General features: G+C 40.4%; 1 long non-coding RNA gene across 1 annotated transcript; it reads right to left on the reverse strand.

Moving 5' to 3' along the window:
• Positions 1–7,225: 7,225 nt before the first annotated feature.
• LOC129351778 (uncharacterized) lies at positions 7,226–9,370 on the reverse strand. The gene is made up of 5 exons (XR_008604773.1): positions 9,321–9,370; positions 8,735–8,929; positions 8,106–8,155; positions 7,847–8,004; positions 7,226–7,383 (listed from the first exon to the last, which is right to left on the reverse strand). It is a non-coding gene; the product is annotated as an uncharacterized LOC129351778 (long non-coding RNA).
• Between the last annotated feature and the right edge of the window lie 201 nt (positions 9,371–9,571).

Genomic DNA, 9,571 nt, shown 5'->3' on the forward strand with positions numbered 1-9,571 from the left:
AGTCTAAACTCAGTCCAAACTCAGTCTAAACTCAGTCCAAACTCAGTCCAAACTCAGTCTAAACTCAGTCCAAACTCAGTCTAAACTCAGTCTAAACTCAGTCCAAACTCAGTCCAAACTCTGTCTAAACTCAGTCCAAACTCAGTCCAAACTCAGTCCAAACTCAGTCTAAACTCAGTCCAAACTCAGTCTAAACTCAGTCCAAACTCAGTCTAAACTCAGTCCAAACTCAGTCTAAACTCAGTCCAAACTCAGTCCAAACTCAGTCTAACTCAGTCCAAACTCAGTCTAAACTCAGTCTAAACTCAGTCCAAACTCAGTCCAAACTCTGTCTAAACTCAGTCCAAACTCAGTCCAAACTCAGTCCAAACTCAGTCAAACTCAGTCTAAACTCAGTCCAAACTCAGTCTAAACTCAGTCTAAACTCAGTCTAAACTCAGTCCAAAACTCAGTCTAAACTCAGTCCAAAACTCAGTCCAAACTCAGTCCAAACTCAGTCCAAACTCAGTCCAAACTCAGTCTAAACTCAGTCCAAACTCAGTCTAAACTCAGTCTAAACTCAGTCCAAACTCAGTCCAAACTCAGTCTAAACTCAGTCCAAACTCAGTCTAAACTCAGTCCAAAACTCAGTCTAAACTCAGTCTAAACTCAGTCCAAACTCAGTCTAAACTCAGTCCAAACTCAGTCCAAACTCAGTCCAAACTCTGTCTAAACTCAGTCCAAACTCAGTCCAAACTCTGTCTAAACTCAGTCCAAACTCAGTCCAAACTCAGTCCAAACTCAGTCTAAACTCAGTCTAAACTCAGTCCAAACTCAGTCTAAACTCAGTCTAAACTCAGTCTAAACTCAGTCCAAAACTCAGTCTAAACTCAGTCCAAAACTCAGTCCAAACTCAGTCCAAACTCAGTCCAAACTCAGTCCAAACTCAGTCTAAACTCAGTCCAAACTCAGTCTAAACTCAGTCTAAACTCAGTCCAAACTCAGTCCAAACTCAGTCTAAACTCAGTCCAAACTCAGTCTAAACTCAGTCCAAACTCAGTCTAAACTCAGTCTAAACTCAGTCCAAACTCAGTCTAAACTCAGTCCAAACTCAGTCCAAACTCAGTCTAAACTCAGTCTAAACTCAGTCTAAAACTCAGTCCAAACTCAGTCTAAACTCAGTCCAAACTCAGTCTAAACTCAGTCCAAAACTCAGTCTAAACTCAGTCTAAACTCAGTCCAAACTCAGTCTAAACTCAGTCCAAACTCAGTCCAAACTCAGTCTAAACTCAGTCTAAACTCAGTCCAAACTCAGTCCAAACTCAGTCCAAACTCAGTCCAAACTCAGTCCAAACTCAGTCTAAACTCAGTCCAAACTCAGTCTAAACTCAGTCTAAACTCAGTCCAAACTCAGTCTAAACTCAGTCCAAACTCAGTCTAAACTCAGTCCAAACTCAGTCCAAACTCAGTCCAAACTCAGTCTAAACTCAGTCCAAACTCAGTCCAAACTCAGTCTAAACTCAGTCCAAACTCAGTCCAAACTCAGTCCAAACTCAGTCCAAACTCAGTCCAAACTCAGTCCAAACTCTGTCTAAACTCAGTCTAAACTCAGTCCAAACTCAGTCCAAACTCAGTCTAAACTCAGTCCAAACTCAGTCCAAACTCAGTCTAAACTCAGTCCAAACTCAGTCCAAACTCAGTCTAAACTCAGTCCAAACTCAGTCTAAACTCAGTCTAAACTCAGTCTAAACTCAGTCCAAACTCAGTCCAAACTCAGTCCAAACTCAGTCCAAACTCAGTCTAAACTCAGTCCAAACTCAGTCCAAACTCAGTCCAAACAGTCCAAACTCAGTCTAAACTCAGTCCAAACTCAGTCTAAACTCAGTCCAAACTCAGTCCAAACTCAGTCTAAACTCAGTCTAAACTCAGTCTAAACTCAGTCCAAACTCAGTCTAAACTCAGTCCAAACTCAGTCTAAACTCAGTTCCAACACCGGGCAGCACGGCCGAGCGGCAGCCTGGGCTCGAACCGGGAGCACCGGGTCAACGAAGGCCAGGAGAACGGACCGCGGGGAGAAGAGACGCCACGCAAGACGAGGACCAAGAGACACAGACAGGGTTAAACACACTGAGGGCAACCAAGGGACGACAGGACAACACGGACAGCAGAGACAACAGGAAACTCAAAAGTACACACGGAAAAACACAGAACATGACTTTAACAGATTTTTAGTTGTGAATGACAAAATTGAACAAAACTGAACGAAATTGAACAAAACAAAACAAACAAACAGAAAAAAACAAAATAAATGAAATAAGAAATGCAGATTGCACAACTTCAAGCAATAGAAAATCAGGAGAATATAAAAATGCAGCACAAATAATCACAAGTCGGATCTGTTTGGTTTTACATCATCAGTCCGTTTGGTCCAGATCCTATAAAATTTCCCTTTTTTAAATCCAGACGACTCCCCCTCAGGTTTATAGAATGTTTATTTGGAGTGTGATAATGGGAATTCAGTCTTTTTTACCACACATTTTAAATTTTGCATCTGGAGATTTAGGATATTTCACAAATATCAAGTCCAACTCTAAAGAATCCTCAACGTGTCCTTAAGGGAAATATTCACATTGTGTCTCTGGTTAATATGTTGAACAGGGGAAAATGATTGTTTTCTTTTATGGTTGATTATTATTGCTTTTTTTGTTTGCTTTGCATGTATATTGTTTTTGGGTTGTTGCTTTTCTTTTTTCCTTTTCCCCTTTTGACAATCCACACCCTGGACTGAAGGTGGTTGTCCCGGGAGGCGGGGCGCACTAAACTGGCCACCCGGACAGGTGTCAGCAGAGGCTGATTAGAGCCAAATAAGGAGCCTGGCTGGGAAGAAGAGAGAGAACTGGTTCTGCAACCACGGGAACTGACACGCTGAGGGGAGCAGACGGAGCCGCTCATCCGGCACCAGCGATCGAGAGTTGGACAGACGGCCCAGTGCAGAGGATCAGGGCAGAGGGTAACCTCTGCCCGCGCCTGTAAGTAAAGTTCCTTTCTGGTCGAGCTGATCCTGCAGAGAGCTGGCAAAAGCACGTCTTCCGACGGAGTTCTGGTGCGGGGATGCTGGCGCTTTCCTGTTCTTTCCTAGTTGGACCGAAACGTAAGGGGGCGTGGCACGCCGAGGAGTGGAGCGGTGGTGGAGCGCTGTGCGGCCGGCTGTAGTGCGCGCTACACATAGATCACCGCCACGAACAAGAAAGACCTGTGGCCTTCAACGGGTGACTTTTTATAGAACACTGGATTTTATAGAGAACAGTTTTTATTGTGCCACTACTTGTGACTCTTTGGATTAAAATACTTTGCACCTGACCGCTCCGCTGTTTGGGTTTTTCGAGCTGTTTGCTCCCCTTGTGTTGAAGACGGACTGTGGGCCAATTTGGCCTAACAAATACAGTAGCATCATGATGGTTTCTTGGACGGTTTGCACTTTTTTTATCGCTTTTACAAATCAATCATGATCCACAAAAAAGGCCAAAAAGAATTGATGTTGATGGAAAACTAATGGCTACAGAAAAGACAAAAAAAGAAACGTATTTCCAATAAAGTGAGTGAATATTTATGTCCATCCGACTTCAGAAAACGTTAATTTTCAGCAGATCAATGTTTATTACATGTTTCTACTACAATCACTGGAAACACATTTACTCAACTCAGCTGATGTCTGTTCACTCATTAAGAGACGACAAACACTGGACCTGTTCAATCAGGTCAGCCACTTTCAATGGGCTGAATATTTATGCAATCACTTATTTAATGTTACATATTCTCATGTCATTATTTTGTAGAAATTGATGTAAAGGAATGTTTCTAATATATTGTCAATAAGTGAAAAAGAAAAAAGATTTATATGTAAAAGCTGATAAAATCAATCAGGATGATCAGAATCCATCTGATATGACGCTGAGCTGTGAATACCACTTCCCTCCTCTTTGAAGAGGAGTCAGATATCTGTGTTCAGGTTTTTGTACAGCCTCTTCTCCACTTTGTATCACTGTGTTTCCAGAGCGCAGTAGCAGAGAGCCGCGTCTGCCGGGGTCAGCTCTCTGATGCTCAGCTCACTGGAGGAAGACGATGCTGCTGATCCAGGATCAGGAACCATGTTGTTTCTAGAGGACAAACAGGAGCCTGAAGGTCAGAACGACGTCTGGCCCAGTGCAGGACAGCAGACCCACATGTTGTCTCCTGCTGGACTGAACCAGAATCCCTGACCTTAAACTGACCTCTACTGAGAGACAGAAGCAACAGGAGGGAGAGCAACATGTCTGGAGTCCTGAGAGCCACACAGCAGATCAACAATGAAGGAAACAAATGATGGAGGAGCTGAAGGTCAGTGGGCGGGGCCACTACAACTCAACCAATCAGAGAGTTTCTGCTTCCTCAGCAGCTCCGTCTCTGATCTTTGCTGCTTCATGTCTCTGTTGTCTTTGTCTTCAGTCCAACGACTCAACAACCAGTGGGAGTGAGGCCCTCTAGTGGCTGCTGTGCAGTACTGCAGGTTTTAGTGGTTTAACAGGGAGTGAGGCCCTCTAGTGGCTGCTGTGCAGTACTGCAGGTTTTAGTGGCTTAACAGGGAGTGAGGCCCTCTAGTGGCTGCTGTGCAGTACTGCAGGTTTTAGTGGGTTAACAGAGAGTGAGGCCCTCTAGTGGCTGCTGTGCAGTACTGCAGGTTTTAGTGGGTTAACAGAGTGAGGCCCTCTAGTGGCTGCTGTGCAGTACTGCAGGTTTTTGTTCAGGGTTCTGGTGTTTCCTGTCACTGTGGGCCTCACAGCGCAGTAGTACACAGCAGAGTCTGTCACTGCAGCAGAGGAGATCAGCAGATCCATCTGGGTTTCCTTTTTTCGTACTCTACCAGAGAGTCTGGACTGAGATTCTTTCTGCGTTTCTTCAACTTCCGTATTAAATGTCAGGAACTCTGGCGGTTTCCCTGGATGTTGTCGATACCAGAAGAAATAATCTGCTGCACCTTTACTGTAATTGCAGGATAGAGAAACAGAGCTGTCTGCTGCTCCAGACTTCTGATCTGTCGTTGGAGTAACATGTTGACAGATGACACCTGAACAAAGAAAAAATGTTAGTTTTTCATCGTTTTTTTTTTTCTATTATGATTTGTCATAAACATATTCCTGACCAAACAGCAAGCTGACCTGTTAGCAAGGTAAAGACCAAAAAAAGCTCATAGTCCATGTTGAAGAGAGTTGATGTTGGTGGTTTTGTGCTGCTCTGCATTAAATGAGGAAGTGTCTCTAAAGTCATTCAGCTCCTCCCTTTTTCTCCTCCTTTTCTTCTTCTTCTCTGCTAAATCTAGAAAGAACTAAAACTTGGAAAAATGAATTTGTGCTCTGGTATTTCCTTTGTCACAATAATCCAGTGTTTCTCAATTATTTTCTGCCATCCCTCCTTGGGATCATAATTATTCATATCCCTCACTGTCCTTCCCTCCCCAGAACTGAAATGCTATTTTGAATCTGTGCATATTTAATAATTTATCTGTACATTGTACTGGCTGGTTCATTAAGTGAATCAGTAACATTTAATCAGACTACTCAGTTGAGTGCAAATGATTCACTGTGACAGTAAAACTTTTAGCAACAGTAATTGGTTTCTGCTCAGCTTCTTCAGTTTAGTTTTTCACTACATTCATTTCAATTTGTGGAAAATTTTGAACCAATATTGTTTATATTCCAGCCTGTCAGATGAGAAGAGATGAAACATTTTGCATTCACAACAAAAAGAGGTTCCGTCTATTTTCAGGCTCTGAGGTTTTCATCTGCCATTTTTTATTATGAATAAAGTTGGACAACAATAAAGTCGTAATTTTATGGTAACTTTTCAGCATGCTGAGCTAAACTGCAGAATACTGAGGGTCTTGTTAGAGCACTGGTTTAACAAATGAGTCGATACTAAATGTTTTAGCAAATAAGAGGCGAATTTTCAGCTCCAGGACTTTGAAATGATGTTTGAACAACTTTTTATTTGATATAAAGAACCAGACTCACTGAGCAGGTCACGTTACACATCACTGCCTCAAAGCTTTTAAATTTAACGACCTACTTGTTCCTTTATCGTTTGTCTGACCTGAGTGACTGTAACACTGGCTGTTTGGTGGGGAGCCATTGTAAATGGCAGCTGCTCAGGATCTGCTCCAGCCATGCTGTCCAGTTTGGCTTCCTGGTTCACTTCCTGTCAGGCTGCGATCTTATTGTCCCTCCTGACTAATATTTGCAATCTGAACATTTTGATTTGTTGCAACATTGCTGCAGATTCTAGTGAAGCAGCAAGAAGCAGAACTGAACTTTATTTTATGTTCATTTTAACTTATGGCAAATGTGATTTTCAGATTTCTAAAAACAACAATTCTTGTCAAAGTTGGACTTTTAGGGATTTTATGACGTCCACACAGATCATTGCTGCTGTTTTTACCATGTACTTCACTGGTTTCTAAAAATGTTTGCCTTAATTTGAATATAATTATCTTAGTATCATCATCATAACAATCAGACCCAGCCAGCATACCTAGGTGGGCCCCATATGGGATATAAGTGGGCAGGCAATATGGGTCCCAAAAGGGTTTGTCCACGGTTTCCATGGTGGCCCCACATGGGTTTGCCCAGGTTGATTGGGCTTTCAGTGGGACCCAGATGCCTTAATCCTGTAGGAACAATTCTCATCTAACCTGGATGTGAATTACATTCATAGATATGCAATCTTGATCAACAATCCAAAGTCTAGCTTAAAACGTGTTCAAATAAAAAATAAAAAGAGATGAAAAATTTATTTTGCTCAAGGCTTTTATTTAGTAATTTAAAATATTGTCAGGAGTTATTTTTTACCTCACTACAGCAATTATTAGAACTTCATTAATACTCAGGGAATGGTGCCACAAAAAGAAATCTGCAATTATTCACGACATCTTTGAAAATAACAGAAGCTAGTTTACTATAACAAACTTATAAACAGATCTATAAATATATATCTATAGATGCACACAATAAAGACACCTACATATTTTCCTACAGGTCTATAAATGTATACATCTAAATACTATCTATATAACTTTATACACGTATATTCACATTGATACACACAATGTGAATATACACACCTATATAGATCTTTCACAATACATTTTTGTTAAACATTTTTAAAAATAACCTACATGCCATATGCATGCTTAAATTTGAAATCTCTATACTTTACTGAAACTGTCCATCTTGAAAGACCTCCCCAACCTGAGTTTGAACTGGCAGTCTCTCTAGTCTATTTCCACTTCCACTCGGGCTCCAGTAAACCACTTCGAGAGTCTTTGCTGTATGCTTGTGTGATTCTGTAGATGGATAATTTCTTTTAAGTCCCCTGAAATAACAAGCAAAGGTAGAAATTGTATTAGTGTTCATTTTAGCACAATGTAAACATTCATGAGATTTGCATCTCCCTTCATGGGGCAAAAATGCTTGCAGAGATATGCCATAATCAAAAGGACTCTTGAGTCATCATTATTATGTACAGAAACTATATTCTTACTGTAAATTTAAAATATACCATCTATATAAATCAACTACTAGGTTCTATCGTGGTTTTGTGGTTATTTTAATATTGTTTGAAATGCAAACAATATTACCTTCAAATTTTTAAGTTCTTAACAACAGTGAAAGAATACTGTTCAAATAAAACCAAAAATTGAAGACTCAATTTTTAACCTAAAAACATTACTAAAAATAACAAACAAAAGCATAAAACAACCAAAATAAATTAACATATGTTTAAGAAAGAAAAGTGAAAAAAAAAATTTACTCTGACAATAAAAACTGATATTTACCATACAAAACATCAAAGAGACGCAGGTCCAAGAGCTTGTTTCCAATGTTGGCCAAAAAGGTTGAACTGGACTTCCAGTTCATGGGACATGAGGAATCGCACAGCTGGTTGTATTGTGTCATCTAAGGACTCTCCTCCAATTTCTGTAGCCATGGCAACCTTAAGTACAATGACAATAACAGGACAACATTTTGTTTTTGTTCATCAGTTTGTTATTATATCACTCTTATGTGCTTAATTTTACTAACATATTAATCTACCTTTTTCAAATCATTATAAAGTGATCTTCACACGCTGATCCTCTTGAAGCCTGCAAAAATATATCTTTTATTAGTGCAATATAACATTTAGACTTTTCAAAAAAATAAAAAAATTAAGGCAAAACAGCCTTTGTATGGATTAACTACTGAAGCCTTATATTGTAACACTGAACAGTTTTGCAATTATCCTAATTTCTTTGTTAACGTGACAGGACTAAGACAGTAGTATTACTCTTAAGAGAAGTTTAGAAAATCACTATAAATGTAACTAATAAAGCCTAAAACATTGTACATATAAAAAAATTAGAGCTACAATTAAATATAAGTACATTTCACATAACTGCTAGCTAAATATTGCAAAAATATCAAAAAGAATTTCTTCATCTTTCAATATTTGTTTCAGGCTTGGCCACTGATTGACATGATGGGTTTCAATTTACGGACCCACATGCAGTAACCACACGTTGGATAGGGATGAGTGAGTGATTTATTTACAACAGGACAAAATAAAATCTATTTCCCGGACATCAGCGGAAGGGTGAGGACCACTCGACCAGGTTGGCCTGAAACGAGAACTTAGTTATGACGGGCTTAGAATGAGTGATCGGAGGGGAAAGGAACAGGCTTACTTCGGTGCGGGTCTTTCGAGGCGTGGGTGTGAGATGCCAGGTTCCTGAGAGAGGGTGTGCAGCGGTTCCGAAGGTAAATGCGAGGTGGGAATGGAAGAGAGCTGGAAGCTCGAAGGGTGGAGTGGAGGCAGTGGAATCGGCGGAGCGAGCAGGCAGGTATTCACTGGTGAGTTCTCGAATGAGGCGACAAAACCCCTAGGATCGAACAAACACAGAGACCAGGTGACTTCTAGTAGACACAGAAACGTTCTCAGAAAACTGTTCACAACAGGAGAGGCCAGAGTGACTACCGGTGTATGCAACCATCTAGCAGTCAATCTAGCGTAGACTGAAGATTCTGCTGCTCCTGGTTTGGCCCACAACGCTGCGTTTGAAATCGGTCTGCACTAAAATCTGCTGTGTAGCTGTGTGTGTTAGCAATATCAGAAAAAGTATCACCCTAAAAAAAAGCAAAAATAACAATAACAATTAAGTCTCTTTTGGGATACTGTCGTCCGATTTGTTACGAGCAACAATTTTTTTAACAAGCGATTTAAAATCTCCCCCTAAAATTTGGTACTAGGTAAAACAGAAGAAATGTACTTACAGATTCTTTCGTAGATCAGCCAACAGGCAGACTCCGCGCCAACGGACTGATGAAAGAGAACAGGCTTGATTTTGAAACCGCATATCCATCCGCGGGTCATTTTACGTTTTCCAAGAAACACAAGATTAATTTTTGAGAGTGCTACATCGGTTTAACAAATGTAAAACCGATGTAGCAAAAGTTCTCAATGTAAATAAATACATTTCGTTGTCCTCCTTATTCAAATATGTTTTGGAACTATTTTCTTCAGT

This window comes from Poeciliopsis prolifica, unplaced genomic scaffold (assembly GCF_027474105.1).
Source record: "Poeciliopsis prolifica strain line A6 unplaced genomic scaffold, Auburn_PproV2 SCAFFOLD069, whole genome shotgun sequence".
In the NCBI taxonomy this organism is placed as follows: Eukaryota; Metazoa; Chordata; class Actinopteri; order Cyprinodontiformes; family Poeciliidae; genus Poeciliopsis; species Poeciliopsis prolifica.